At 37.8% G+C, this 15,827-nt stretch overlaps 1 pseudogene; it reads left to right on the forward strand.

Annotated features, from left to right (window-relative positions):
* Positions 1 to 14,159: 14,159 nt before the first annotated feature.
* LOC134362197 (tryptophan--tRNA ligase, cytoplasmic-like) lies at positions 14,160 to 15,571 on the forward strand (annotated as a pseudogene).
* The last annotated feature ends 256 nt before the right edge of the window (positions 15,572 to 15,827 follow it).

The following is a 15,827-nucleotide window of genomic DNA, read 5'->3' on the forward strand; positions in this document are numbered from 1 at the left end:
ACCAGGTTCAGCCACAGGCACTGACTCCTGCCCTCTGGTGACAATGTGGCTTAGGCAGCATTGGTGAGATTATCCTACTATAGATACCCTACAGCAGAGTTCCAGATGCAAATGAGAACCATGCTCATGGGCTACACTTGAGGTCTTGAGTGGGCCCAAAGACTAGTACCCTTCTATCCCCCCTGAGTAGTGAATTTATTAAGAAATAAGAAAAGGAATAAGAAAAATGACATCCAAAATAACTCCTTTATCATTGAGAAAGGCTAGGTTAGAGGATGGAACATAGTGTGAGAGCTGAAAGGGCTTGTCACTGAACTTCAAAACTTAAAGAACTAACCTACTTGATTATGACTAGACTGCCTATGGTCTCTCCCTTCACTTCTGGGGGGCCTGGCCTTAACTCTTATACTTTATAACATGGACAAAAGTAATCAAGAACAAATGGGCTGGGCAGGCAGGAAAATGCCAAAAAGGAAGAGAAGAGGTAGAGGTTTGGCTACCAATAGCCTGTTCTTTCCAAAATTCACCATTTACTCTCTCTCTCTTCAGGGGATTGGGACAAGACGCCAGCGTAAAGAAGAAGGGGACAAAACCCCCAAAAAACTCTAAAAACATGAGTAGAAAGTAGATACTCCCCTCTAACAGTAGTATCATTTGTGAGTGCTGAAAATTGTTCTTTTAAAAGTTATGTTTCAAAATCATATGTTATTGGATTGTTTTTTTTTTTTTTTCCTGACAAGTTTGGAAAATATCCAGATAAGTGAACACTAAGAAGAACCAGATTGTAAGATCTGAATGGTTCAATAAGACAGAAGGACAAGATATTGCTACAATATTTCAGTAAAGTGAATAGAGTTTTGATATTTCACTAGGGTGTATATTGCAGGAGGGGGGAGGGGCACACAGAGAAAGTCAATGACATGATTTAAAAGCAATATAATTTTATTTAGGTCTAGTTTTTAACCTAATCTTGCTTTACCATGAAGCAGTTGAGATAAGGAAATAATCTCTGAACATACTTTGAAATGTGAGCTTCTAGTGACCATCATGAGAATACGTAAATTTTCTTTACCAAAGAAATATCATTTTAGAGCATATGCTGCTTAATCTTTCAAGATACGCCTGAATTGGAGGGGGATGGGGTTACAGGTGGAACTTTTTGCATGTCTTCTGCTTGGATAATCAGATTGTAGAAATAAGAGAGACAATCAGGATGGCTAATTTTAATATTCCTTTTACTCACTGATACTTTGGTATTTGGTCTTGTCTGCATAACCACAGGGCAGATCATGCTATATGTAATTTTCACCCTCACAGAAATAGCACAATGCCCAGGCTATTGCCTCACCTCTCTCCCTTGAACTAGCATTAAATCATCACTAAATTCCTTACCACAACAACCTGTCCTTAACTCACTTCCAAATGTTGTTTCTCACTATCATTTTGATCAGAACGCCCCATTCTTAGGTTCTTACAGTATCTTCTCACTGTCCCTTAATCAGATAAGATCCTTCAACTGATCACATTTCAAATGCTCCACCACGTTGGCCTGAGCATATTGTTTTTTTCCTATTCTCTTTCTTGCACTTTTTAAATAAGATGGATTTTTCTCAAAGGACACTAATAACTTTTCAGCACTTTTCCCCAAGTCTTTTTTCCAAGTACACAAATGCCCTGCTTTCTGTGGATCATACCATTTCTTTATTCCTTCAAGATATTCTTAAGATCTTTCCTTACTATAGAAATAGAGCTTCCAAACAGCTTTCTCGTCCTAATATAGACAGCCTAGGATCTCCAGACATTTGAGAAAAGACCCAAGCATGCAAAAACAGAGCAAAAAAAAAAAAAAAAAATCCAGTGGCAAAAAAATAACTTGGAAGAAACAGAGACAATGAAAAAAAGAAACTTTTAAAGAATCTAATTAATATAACATTACTCAGATGTTAACATACTCAAATGATGTTTCAGAATGAATAAGACAATATTAAAGAGGAACAGAGCACAAGAAAGAGCTCTTAGAAATGTAACTATGATAGAAGACTTTTTAAATCAATAGAAGTGTTAGAAAATTAAGAAAATCTCCCAGAAAAAGATTTAAAAATATGATCAAAGTAGAAGGTCCACTATTTGACAAATAAGAGTTTCATATATAAAGAATAGACAAAGCAGAGAGTAATAACTTCCAAAAAAAATAAATTAAGGAATTGTTTAAGGCATGAGTCTCCAGATTGAAAGGCCCCCAGTGTAATGAAGAAAACACAACCTCACCCCTAGATACAGCATTATGAGATTTCAGAACATCACAGGTAAAAAAAAAGGTTCTCAAAGTTTCCAGAGAGAAGAAAATTCATATATGAAAGACGGCAGTAAGAATATCATTCAATTTCTCAACCATACTGAAAGCTAAAAGGCAAAGAAAGAACATCTTTAAAAATTTTTTTAAAATTATTTTCCAACTAGAATTCTACATCCAGTCGACAATTATTTTCAGAACTGCAAAGTAGGTCTCAAAAATGTATTTCTCAAATACTTTTTCCTAGGAAGCTGCTGAAGAATGTGCTCTACCAACATATAGAAGTAAAACGAGATTGAGAAAGATGGGAGATCTAGGAAAGGGGTATTCCGATACAGGAGAGAGACAAGAGAATCCCCAGGGTTATGGGGAAAGGAGCTCTTGGCTGGGCAACAGGTCCAGAGAGCAATATTTCAGGATGGAGGCAAAGGACAGAGGTTCCAGGAGGCACATTTCTGGGGGGGAGGGAGAGAAGAGGATTGGTTATGAATGCTGATGGCTATTCAGAAAATTATATTAAAAAGCTCTTGGAAGATGTGAAAAAAATCAATGACAATTACATAGAACACTAATAAAATTTTTAAAAGAGGTCATTATTAACTTCAGGGGGAAAAGGATATATAATCATGGTCATAATACTGTGATATTTTGTAGTATGTAGTGATGTTTGAGTGATTTAACCAAAAATTGAGAAAGTGAACCTACACTAGAGGAAGCAGCTTTAAAAAAGCAGGATGTGCTGCCTCTGGGGACTGGGATTGAAAAATAGAGAGAGATGGGGCCAGGTACTGCATATTTTCTTTATATACTTCTGAGTATTACTTCACTTTTTGAACCATGTGCTTGTATTATTTTAATAAAAATATAACAATTTTTAAAAATTGAAATGTGACTTTCTTTTTTGTACCTTCACTCACAACCTTATGATATTAAGAATAATTATCATTTTTTTCCCGAGTGCCCGTTACATGCCCACCCTTGTGTTGGACATTTTGTGTGCATAATGTCTAATCATCACAACCCCACGCAAAGTAGATATTATTATCTTCAGTTTACACATGTATACTCAGGCATTGAGAGGTTAAATTACCCATCAGAGTTTACCCAACTGGTAAATAATAAAGCTGGAGTTGAGCCAAAGTCTATCTGGTTTTAAAACCTGGGCTCTTTTGATGACACGCTGTGGTGAAGTTCAGCTTTACCTTTGTTTATGTGTAATTTTAACTTTTGCACAAGTTAGCTAATTATTCCTTGGGTGGGCTTTGTGACTGTTTGGGTCAGTGTTGTCTGGTGTGCTGTAACTCCTTAAGTTAACGTTTTCAGCCTATAATTACTGTTCTTCAGATTCTAAGTATATAGTTTTGAAGGACTCTATGTTATATTCTTCTCTTTAGCTGGTCTGAGTTTCAGAAATTGCTCTCAGCTATAACTCTGAACTTAAAATGTTTAGCCCTGAACTGCTCACAGTATTCACTTGCAAGTCTGATTGCTTGGTGCAGAGAAAAGAAAAGTACTAGTTGAAGAAGGTGAGCTGTGCCTAGAAAATGAGAGTTTTTGTAGGCTCAGTGACTACAGAGCCAGATATTAGAGCAGCAGCCTCAGGGGTGAAAGAGAGAGAGCAAGAGAGCAAAGCTTGTGCTTTAGGTGAGAATTCTGCCCTCATTCTTTTCCCTTACGCATCTCCTCCACCTGTTAATCAGGCAGTAATTATATCAATACAGGTGTTTCATGAAAACAAGAATGAATGAAAAGATTAATGTCCAAAAGTTTAATGAGAAATATTTTTCTTTAAAAGACATATGAACAGAAACCTTCACAAATGTTTCTAAACATGCAGTTTGTCTATAGTAATTACATATAATTTTATATAAATCTAGTAAAATTTAAAAAGTTAAGATTATAATTTTTTTAAGCATCTAAACTTAGGTCAGAAAAATGGTTTTCCAACTGTATACTTTTTTGTAGTTTACACTAAAATAACATTTATATAGTGGATTTGCTATTAATCACTGCAACTTGTAGAATACTGTAATTAACCAATTCTGAATAATAAATAGCACTTGAGGATGCATAAGGAAAAAATACCAAACTAATTTAAGGGAAAAATGAAAAATTAATGGTTGCATGAAAGTATAAAAGAGAAATTTGTACTTATTTTAGCAAATACCTTCTGCTAACTTTTCAAAGTCTGTGATTATGCAAAGCATGATCTATCACAAATGAAAAAATTAAGTGATTAGTGAAACCACAAGTAAAAAATGATAAATTTCACAGTTCTTAAAATGAACAGAAAAAGTGTATGATTGCTGTATAGAGAAGGGATAGTTTTATTTAACATTGTGATTTTTTTGGAGAAAAAGCAAAACAGAGACTTAAAATAGTGCTTAATAGGAATTACTTTAAGGTTTCCCCATATATTTTTTAAAAGTCCAAGTTTTAGGGTTTTTATTTTTATTTATTTATTTATTTATTGTCTTTTTCGTGACCGGTACTCAGCCAGTGAGTGCACCGGCCATTCCTACATAGGATCCGAACCCGCGGGGGGAGCGTCGCTGCTCTCCCAGCGCCGCACTCTACCGAGTGCGCCATGGGCTCGGCCCTTTATTTTTTATTTTAAAACAATCTCAAACTTCCAGAAAAACCACAAGAACATCTCTTTCCTTACCATTTTAAAGTAAAGTTGCTAATATGATGTCCTATAATCCTAGCCGTAATTCTTACAAATAAGGACACTCTCCTTCATAATAACTGTAATAACAACCATCAAGATCAAGCAATTAACACTGATATATTACTACGATCCTTGGACCTCATTCTAGCTCTGCCAATTGTCCCAACAATGTCCTTTATAGCAAAATGAACTAGTCCAGAATTATACAGTACCTTCAGTCGTCATGTACTTTTAGTCTCCTTTAATTGTGGAACAGTTCTTCAGTCTTTTGTTGACTTTCATGACCTTGAAGTTTTAGGATTTTACTGATCAGTTATTTTGTTGAATGTCCTTCAGTTTGGGTTTGTCTAATGTTTCCTCGTGATTCTATTCAAGTTATGCACATCTTTGGCAGGAACAACTCAGAAACAATACTGTATTACTCTCATTACATCCTGTCATTTGACACAGGATTTCAATTTGTCCCATTACCGGTGATATTAACTTTGCTCACTTGATTAATATGGTGTCTGCTAAGCTCCTCCATTGTAAAGTTACATTTTTTTAACCTCTGAAATTTATAAATATTTAAGTATATAATCTAAAAAATGATAATAAAACACACTCAAATATGTTATAAATCAACTTTTAATTTATTGAAGGCCATTTTATGCTGCAGGCTTAACTCATTTCTGCATAGAGTTTAGCAAGCAGTTTATTGTTTTCCTCAGGTTCTTAATAGATAATTTTGAATGGGTCTTCAAATTGTTTTTTCCGTAGCTGATCTGAGTTTCAGAGATTGCTCTCAGCAATAATTCTGAACTTAGGGAAAAATTTAGCACTAAATGATAGCACTGAACTGTTCACAGTATTCATTTGCCTGGGAGTGAAGCATCTGTGTTAGTTTTCTATTGCTGGATAATAAATTGACACAAATTTAGCAACTTACACAACACACACTTATTATCACACAATTTCTGTGGGTCATTAGTGTGGGCATGGCTTCGCTGGATCCTCTTCTAATGTTCCTACCTCTGGATCCTCTGCTCTTGGGTGTATTCCAGAGGTTGATGGGGGCTAGAGTTTTATCTGAGGCTTAGAATCTTCTTCCAAGCTCATGTGGTTGTTAGCAAAGTGCATTCCTTGCAGCTGTAGAACTCTTGGTTGGTTGTTTCCTCATGAACAGCGGGAAGAGTCTCTGGCTTCTATCTCTACACCCTTTCTTAAAGGGTTCATCTGGTTAAATCAGGCCCACTCATGGTAATCTCCCTTTGATTAACTTAAAGCCAGCTAATCAGAGACTGCAAAATGCTTTCGCCATTGCCAGCTGTTATAATGTAATCACAAGAGTTAACAGCCCATCACTTTTGTCATATTCTATGGGTTAAAAGTAATTTAAAGTTTCTTCTCACACTCAATGGGTAGGAGATTACACAAAGTCATAGATCTTTGGGGGTCACCTTAGATTCTGACTCCCACAACTTATTCAGACATATGGCTTAGTCAGCCACACAAGACATACTATTGTAGGAGAGCACAAATGGAGTCCTAAGTTGGTACAATAAACCCTTACCCCAAAGAGGTGACATCAGTAGTCCTGTTATCAGACTTGGTGGATGGTCAAATTATCAAATAGTTCTATAAGCTCTATCAAAGGAAGAATAAAATTTAATTATTACTTGATGAAGCTCTTGATATCTGGAATAGTATATTAGAACTTCTTGTATTTCTTCACTGGTTATTGACTCTATTCTGACTCAGCTTTTTATTTCTCCTCAATTTTAAGTTAGGTTTTTGCATGTCTGAACACATAAAATTGTACAAGCAAAAACACTGTTACAACATGTGTGCACCATTGTGAAATGTCAGGTAAAGCATGGGTGTGACTATTTTATGTGTGTATATCATAGAGTAAAAGTTGTAAAATAACAAGTAAAGGCACAGCATATCAAATTGTGATACTTTCATAATAGATCATTTTAATATTTATTGTAAATTTTTGTGATTTTTGACTTACTTTTTTGGTAAGGAATGAAATCAATAGTTAGATATCATTAGTGATTCAACTTAGAAAGCAAACATTTGTTACTATCCTCTCAAACTTCAGGATCAATTTAATTGAAGAATGTACTCAGTTTTCAATGGGCACTAATTTAAAAAGTACCATTTGAAACTGCTTGTCTATGTAAATCTGGAATTTCTGAAGATACTACAATCTGAACAAGGTATAGAAATGGATGCTGAAGCTGATTTATCACCAGCAACCCTATGTGGCAACTCTTGTGGTCATTATTCTCTAGTTACATTATTCTAATTGATTATAGGATTAAAAAGTAAACATAAAATAAATATATGATCTTAAAAATTCTGCTTTTATCCATATCAGGGGTGATGATTGAGGAGGGTGTTTTGAGTGAGATTTTGCTTTAAAAAAGTTTGAAAGCCAGAAAAGAATTTGAATGATAGTGCTGAGAAGCCTGGCTCTGCAGTGAGTAAATGAATCTAGGAATTCAGGAGCTTCGTCAAGTAATAGATAAATTTCATTCTTCTTTTGATGGAATTTATAGAACTATCTCATAATTTGACCATATCCACCCAATCTGATAACAGGACTACTGATGTCACCTCTTTGAGCTAAGGGTTTATCGTACCCACTTAGGACCCCATTCAGCTCTCACACAATAATATATGATAACCCATCTTGTATGGCTAAGCCATATGTTTGAATAAATAACTTTCCTACCACCAATATCTAGCTATCTGCATTTTATCAGAAAAGGTCAGATCTTTCAACCATCAGCTATAGCTTTTTTGCTTTTTGTTTTTCCTTTATCCAATGAAGAAAGGGATACTTTTTTTTTTTTTTTTTTTTTTTTTTTGCTGACCCGTAGAGGGATGGAATCCTGGACCATGGTGTTAACACTACCATGATCTAACCAACTGAGCTAACCGCCAGCCTTCTCAGCTATAGTTTTAGTTAACTGTAGGCTGCATAAGGTTCATGATACAATTCTCTAAGCATTGTAACTTCCTTGGTATGTGCCTCCTAAGTAACAAAGATTCCTCTCCTGGAATGGGGCAAGGAAAAGATCTAAATCTAAAAATCCTAAAGTGTTATGTTTTTCAATGTGTGGGGTTTTTTCCAATTTAATTATAGTATAATTGAAGTATAACAAACAACACACATTTAAAAAGTACAATTTGGTCAGTCTTAACATATGTACATACCACATTCAAGATAATGAATATTCACATCAGTCTCAAAAGTTTCCTTCTCCCTTTGGTAATCCCTCCCTGTCACCAACCCCTTCCCCAGAGAGAGAACACCTGATCTGTTTTCTCTTATCATAGATTAATAAACATTTTCTGGACTTCTGTGTAAACGGAATATACAGTATGTGCTCTTTTCTTTATTTTAAGATTTATCCATGATGTGGTGAGCATCAATGATCTGTTCCTTTTTATTGCTCACTAGTATTCCATGATATGGGTGTACCACAGTTTATCTGTTCATATATTGATAAACAAAAGGTTGTTTTTGACTATTACAAATAAGCCTGTAATAAATAATAAATACCAGTCTTTATGCAGGCATATGTTTTCATTTCTCTTGGGTAAATAGATACCTAGGAATGTAATGACCTATGTTGAACTTTTTAAAAAATTGCCAAACTGGTTTCCAAAGTCACTGCACCCTATTGCATTCCCACCAAGAGCATGAGTTTTCTAGTTGCTCTACAGCTTCATTTTCACTTGGCATAGTCAGTTTTTTTTTTAAAGTTTAGCCTTTCTAATGGATGTGTAGTGGTATTTCATTGTGGTTTTAAGTTACATTTCTCTGATGATTAATGACGTTAAGCTTCTTTTCATGTGCTTATTTGGCCATCTGTATGTCTTCTTTTGTGAAATGTCTGTTCAAATCTTTTGCCCATTTTCTTGCTGGGTTGTTCAATGTGTTTTTAATAGATGTGTCTGAGAAAGACTTGGTATTAAAAAAACCCATTTGCTCATGTTGAAAGTTTTGGCTCAAGAAACTGACCACCACTTTGATTACCAGATCAAGGTAACTGTTACTCTTCCCTCTGTGCAATGAGAATCTGTTCTGTGCCGCTTAATCTGATCACCTACTATGTTAAATATCCTCTATTTCTATACTATTATCTCTCCTTCCAGGGCATGCATTACCTGTTAAAATGTTCAGCTGTAATCTGGTTGTCCTCTTTGTTATCAAATATTACTATATCCAATACCTGTGGTAGAAAGTATTATTACATATTATTATTATTAGAATTGGTGCAGGAGCTACTGAAAACCTTGTTGGCATCAAAGAATGGAAGTTTTGTGTGTGTGTGTGTGTGTGTGTGTGTGTGTGTGTGTGTTTTATTTTGTTTTTATGGGTTAGCCTTCTAGGGAGAGCATGTCAACTTAAATAGAATACTTTTCTCTAAACACATCAATAAATAGAACAAAATATTGCTGGTAGAAATCTAAGAAAAACATTTACATTTACCTTTAGACTCGGCATTACCTATTTAAAATGAGAGGTTGATACAAAAACAAACACTTTGCTCACTATCATCATCAGGGTGGATATTCTGGACTGTAGAGACAGTGACTGATATCCCCTTACTCTAAATCTTGAGTAGTTGTTTCCGAGCTGAGTGGTAAGCATAACTGGACTTTGAAATCAATACTGTCTGATAAAACAAAATACAGGTAAAAAGGTGGAGTCACATCCCAAATACTAGTGGTTTTCTCTTTTTCCAGCTATTGTGGGTTTGGTTGAAGAGGGAGTTTCAAACCCTTTCTCTTTAATATTTGAATGATAAGAGGAATTGCGCTCTGCTCTCCCAGAGGCACTGCATTTACTTTCTTTCTCTCTTTCTCTTCATCTTCTCTTTGCTCTTCCCTAAGGCAAGAACAGATATCTCTTTCACTAGTGAGAAGAGGAGAGCCTGATGATCACAAGGCTGCATGGAGTAAGGAAATGGTGCTTCAGGCCAGCACTTATCGTCGTTCCTGGCCCCCTCCCCCAGGCACTGTGGGCTCCCTGTGCTTCCAGGTTCTAATCAGTAAACCGGCAGGTGTGTTCCGCCTCCCACAGGCCCTGATAGGCCTCTACCCTCTCAGAGGCAGCTTCTCACCCTGCTACTGGGTAGAAAAGTCAGGTTGGCCATTCACATAGGGCTCTTTATTTCCAATTCACAGTGAGTAGGACTAGGATGGAGGCAGGGAAGAGGTCTCATGAGAGAGCCCGTCAAAACTACTTTTACTGGTAATAAAGTTGAGAATCAAAACATCTTCTACCTCCTTGGATCTATTCTGACTTAGAATCTGGAAGGGATTAGAGCTACGAGCTTTGAGATTTAAAAAAAAAAAAAAAAGCTGTGATTGACTCATGTGAACATGTGGCTCATTCTGTTCTCTCTGTGGAAGCATTGCTCAGCTCAAAGGAAAGGTAGATCATGGGGAGCTTTGCTTTCTGCCCCACCCTCTCTGTATGTGCCTTCAGGACCAGACTCCCGCCTCCTCCCTTCAACACTTAAGTAGTGAGAGTCTTTGTAAAAAGCCTGAGTGTTACACGAGCATTTGCTGAGACTTGCAAGAAGCTGAGGAAACCATAAGCAAAAGAAACAGTAAATTTCAAGACAGAAAGGGCTGATTCAAAAGCATTGTATAGAGTCACAGTCTGATAACATGATGCTAATGTGAGAAACTACTTTAGCCATTTTTCCTAAATAATGATAAAGGTGACTCAGGAAAATGGTGACCTACTGGAGTATTTAATGCCAACAAATCTGGTTTATTTTAAAAGTAGGTGCCTTCTACTTTTACTTGCTGAGCTAAAGACACATATAATATTTTTATGGCATGCATTTTTCTCCTAACTACATGTATTCTTTGTGATCGTGATCTTAGTAATAGTAGTCTTGCCAGCCACGGTACTGTTCGGGAATATAACCTCCATAATTGATAAAGTATGATCATATTGCTTTTATATTTGGGGAAAATTTCTTAGGAAAAAAAATTAAATGTTCTGGTTGAAAATCACAAGATTTCAACTTCTTATTATTTCCTGAAACTTGCCTCACATATCAAAAAGCAGATCAATAACAACCTAAAACTGACTTCAACCTTCTCATGTTTAAACTTCCATGATTAGTTAGCCAGCTGGAGGTTCAAACTCAGAATAAGCCATCTGGGCACTCAATAATTTTTAGTTTTATTATAAATTTGTTGTCTATAAAAATATTTACAAAATCCTGGATCTGGCCATTCAAACCTTCACTGAGGACAGCAGGAAACTCTGGAGTATGAGATAATGAAGGTCCTAGACTGACAGAAATTTTGGAGGCTTTCTCAATTTTGTCTTTCTAAGACAATTACCTTGAACTTTGTAGACTGCGGTTTTCTCTTTGATTCAAACCCAGTAATACTTCCTCATATAATCTACTCAAATAAAAAGTTTGAATTCAATGTGGTACACAGTGAAGACTTTTGCTATCAGAACAGTTCCAAAATCTTGGATTTATGGGTTCCAAGCCTCGTCAACCTTTTTACCTTCTTATATCCCATTGGTTAGATCTGTTTGAATGGACTCAAGAGTAGATTCAGCCCAGTGTCAAAGACGACATTCTTCCAACACCCACCACAATAAATAAATTAATTTGTCATTTATTTCATCTACGTATTATGTCATTATCCTGCAAGTCTAAATTTTCAGGTCAATGTTGATTTGGGCTTTAGACCAGATTATTCCACTGTTAATCTGTTTTACTGTTTTAACATCTTATAAATAAATCAGTTGAAAAATGATTGCATTATTGGCAACTTTTATTGGTCATTAATTGCTCTTGAACTAAGGGCTGATCTATACAAGTTTGATGTATATTCTGGTTGTTGACAGTTTAACAAAATCTGCACCTTAGTGGGAAAGAACGATTTCCCGACAAATTTCAAATAATGCCAAATACAATTCTAAGCCACCTATAATCCTTGTACATTTTCTGTAAATTGTCTAACTCTTTCCATACTTATATATTTATTTATACTCTGGACAGTTGGTGCTTAGAAAACACTTAGCCCTTATGGTTATGTTCTTCACAACAACAAACCATGACGCTGTGAAGATAAATTTGAGCAAGCTGAAAAGTAGACTGTCTAGGAAGAGTTTTCTGAGGTTAAAAAAGCACTGGTCTAAGAACCAGGAAACCTGGTTTTGCCAAACACTTTGGTAACTATGAACAAATTATTTAATCTTTCTGGTTTTTAGTTTCCCATCTGTGAAATAACCCAGTTGGACAGGATAATCTCTGTGATCCCTTTCATACTCTGAATACTTAGATATCTACTGTTTCTAAATACTTTAGCATTTCTTACAAAGCCTTTGTAGATTTGCTTGATAATTTTATCCTCACAAAAATCCCTGAAATAGACAAGGCAGGACTTTAGAGGATAGATGGATAGGCTGGGTATTATTTTAGAAGTGGTAATTAAGGTTAGGGGAGATTAGGTGATTGTCAAAGATTACCTGTCTGATAAATACCAGAACTGGATCATGAACTCGGGCCTTTTGACACCGGTAAATTTCTGTGTAGACCACAAAGAATGCATAAGAGGAAGTGTAATTGTTTGAATCATTAATTATATGCATGAATTACTTCTACCGGTGGCACTTCCTTTAGCTGCTCAAACCACACTAACTCAAACTAAAAGTAAATAACAGAAATAAAAGTAATAAAATGACAAGTGTTTTATTGTAATATGACTATAGGGTAATTACGAGGGATTGAAAAACAACAGCTGAGCTCTGGGTGGGTAGGTTTGAAGCCGCAATGTGGAGCAAAGTTATGATTCAGTTATGGCCCCTCCTTACGAGAAATGCAGAGATAAGGTACGGTGGGGGTTATAGGAACAAAGGTATGAGGAAGAGGAGGAGTTTGGAAACCCTCATTGCTTAGCTACATGAAAAATTATGGGAAAACTCATAGACTAAAAATGTTTGAAGAGCAATAGCATATGAAAAACGTATTACTATATACCAAGTTGAAAAAAGTTAAGACTAGTTTTGTAGTCTGAATGTTCCCCCAGCTCATATGGGAACTTAATCCCCAATATGGTATTTGAAAAATAGGAGGTGATTGGATGGTGAGGACTAGATCTTCATAAATGGATTAATCCATTCACAGATTAATGAGTTAATAGTTTAATGGGTTATCAGGGAGTAGACTGGGGGCTTTATAAGGAAAGCAAGCGGGCATGTTTGTGTGCTTTCCCCAGCTCTTACCATGTGGTGCCTCGCACCACCTTGGGACTCTGCCAAGAGCTCCCACCGAGAAGAAGGCCCTCGCCAGATGTGCCCCTTGGACCTTGGGCTTCCCAGCCTCCAAGCCTGTAAAAAATAAATTCTGTTTTTTATAAATTGCCCAGTTTCAGGTATTCTGTTATAAGAAGCAGAAAATGTGGCTAAGCTGGCAGTGCTGGCAGACACCATAGGGCTGGCTGAGGAAACCAAAGGAGGAGCAGTGAAGTAATTGACTTGCCAATGTCTCCAAGCAAGAAAATGCCCAAGCTGGGATTGAAACCCAGGTCTCTCTGACTCTAGAACTCATGATCTTTCCACCACACTGTGCTGCTTCAGTGAACCACAGCCACAGAGAACTTACAGTCCACCTTTTCCATCCTTCATGACTACACATAAACCCAGTTACACTGATGCTGAAGGTGAGGAAAGGGAAGAGAGTAGGGAGGTTATACGGAGGCCAGCCTGGGGTAAGGACTGGCTGATGCAATGATTGGTTAATGGCTGGGTGCTTAAGAGGGTTCCATTGGTCTCCCCTGGCCCCACCAACTCACCCCTGACTGGACAGTCTCATCAAGGAGGTTGGTCAAGAGGCTCAAATGTTTCTGAGAATCTGAGTGATTTCTAAGAAAATCCTAAGTGCACATAGCTGAAGGGTCGGGTAAATAGGAAAGAGCTCTTCTCTAAGAGCCTTAGAGATCTAAGGAAGGTTATTAAAGACAACCTTTGGCTGGGCAGGGCAGTCTTAACTGCTCAACTGCCCAGCGTGACCAGTGGCCACCTCTGCAGTGTTTTTTACACCTGGACAACTGTCCTTAACATTTTGGCATCTCAGACCTCTTTGAAAAGTCTTGTATCAACCTTTGAACAAATCCTCTGACATACTAGCCAGCGATGAGTCTAGGTCCTGGAAGATGGCAGGAGTGCCTAATGGCGAGCCCTGTGCCTCTCTGCTGGAGCTGTCCAACAGCATAGCTGCTCCAGGGGAGCTTGTAAGGTCCCTCAAAGCTGGGAAAGCTGCAAAGGACAAAATTGATTCTGCAGTAAAGGTGTTGGTATCATTAAAAATGAGCTACAGAACTGCCATGGGGAGGTTACAAGGCTAACTGCCTTCCAGGGAACCCAGCACCTGGGAGTCATAGTGGCCCAAATGCTACAGAAGCTGAAGTGGATTTTGTGGACCCATGAACGGTACAAACCAGCAGTGCAAATGGCATTGACTATGACGAGCTCATTGTTCGGTTCAGAAGCAGTAAAATTGACAAAGAGCTAATAAATCAAATATAGAGAGCCACTGACCAGGGACCACACTGCTTCCAGCACAGAGGCATCTCTTTCTCACACGGAGATGTGAATCAAATTCTCAATGCCTATGAAAATAAGAAGCTATTTTATCTGTACATGGGCAGCGGCCCCTCTTCTGAAGCAGTGCATGTGGGTCACCTCATCCCATTTATTTTCACAAAGTGGCTGCAAGATGTGTTTAACATGCCTTTGGCTATCCAAATGAAGGATGAGAAGTACCTGTGGAAGGACCTGAAAAGTGACCCAGGCCCACATCTATGCAGTGGAGAATGACCAGGACATCATCGACTGCAGCTTTGACATCAACAAGACTTTCATCTTCTCTACATGAGGAAGAGCCCAGGCTTCTACAAGAATGTGCTAAAGATTCAGAAGCATGTTATCTTCAACCAAGTGAAAGGCCTTTTCAGCTTCACTAACAGTGATTGTATTGGGAAGATCAGTTTTCTTGCCATCCAGGCTTCTCCCTCCTTCAGCAGCTCATTCCCACAGATCTTTGAGGATAGGATGGGCGTCCAGTGCCTTATCTATGTGCCATTGACTAGGATCCTTACTTTAGGATGATGAGGGACATCTCCCCTAGCATCAGCTATCCTAAGCCAGCCCTGCTTCACTCAATCTTCTTCCCCACTCTACAGGGCGCCCAGACCAAAATGAGTGCCAGCAATGCCAACTACTCCATCTTCCTCACCGACATGGCCAAGCAGATCAAGACCAAGGTCAACAAGCATTTATTTTCCAGGGGGAGAGACACGTTTGAAAAGCACGGGCAGCTTGGGGGCAACTGTGACGTGGGCGTGTCTTTCACATACCTGACCTTCTTTCTTGAGGATGATGACAAGCTTGAACAGATCAGGAAAATCTGCACCAGTGGAGCCATGCTCACTGTAGAGTTCAAGAAGGCACTCATAGAGGTCTGCAGCCCTTGATCACTGAACACCAGGCCTGGTGCAAGGAGGTCACTGATGAGATTGTGAAAGAGTTCATGGCTCCCAGGAAGCTGTCCTTCAACTTTCAGTAAAGCTGGTTTTATATATGGTTATAAGGAGGTGTACTTTATCAGTAATTCCAGCCCAATCAAATTGTCACTACCCATAGGCTTCTGTCATGTGGTAATGACTGGGCCTGTGTCTGCAAGTGTGTTATCAATACAGTTTCTTCCTAATTTATCATTTCTGTCTCTTAATGGCAAAACACCGTGGGGTGATTGGGTGCTGGCTAACAATGCATGGTCAGTTAGAGAAGTCCAGCTGTGAGGCTATCACACAAAGCAGCCC

The sequence above is a fragment of the Cynocephalus volans genome, chromosome 13 (assembly GCF_027409185.1).
Source record: "Cynocephalus volans isolate mCynVol1 chromosome 13, mCynVol1.pri, whole genome shotgun sequence".
NCBI lineage: Eukaryota > Metazoa > Chordata > Mammalia > Dermoptera > Cynocephalidae > Cynocephalus > Cynocephalus volans.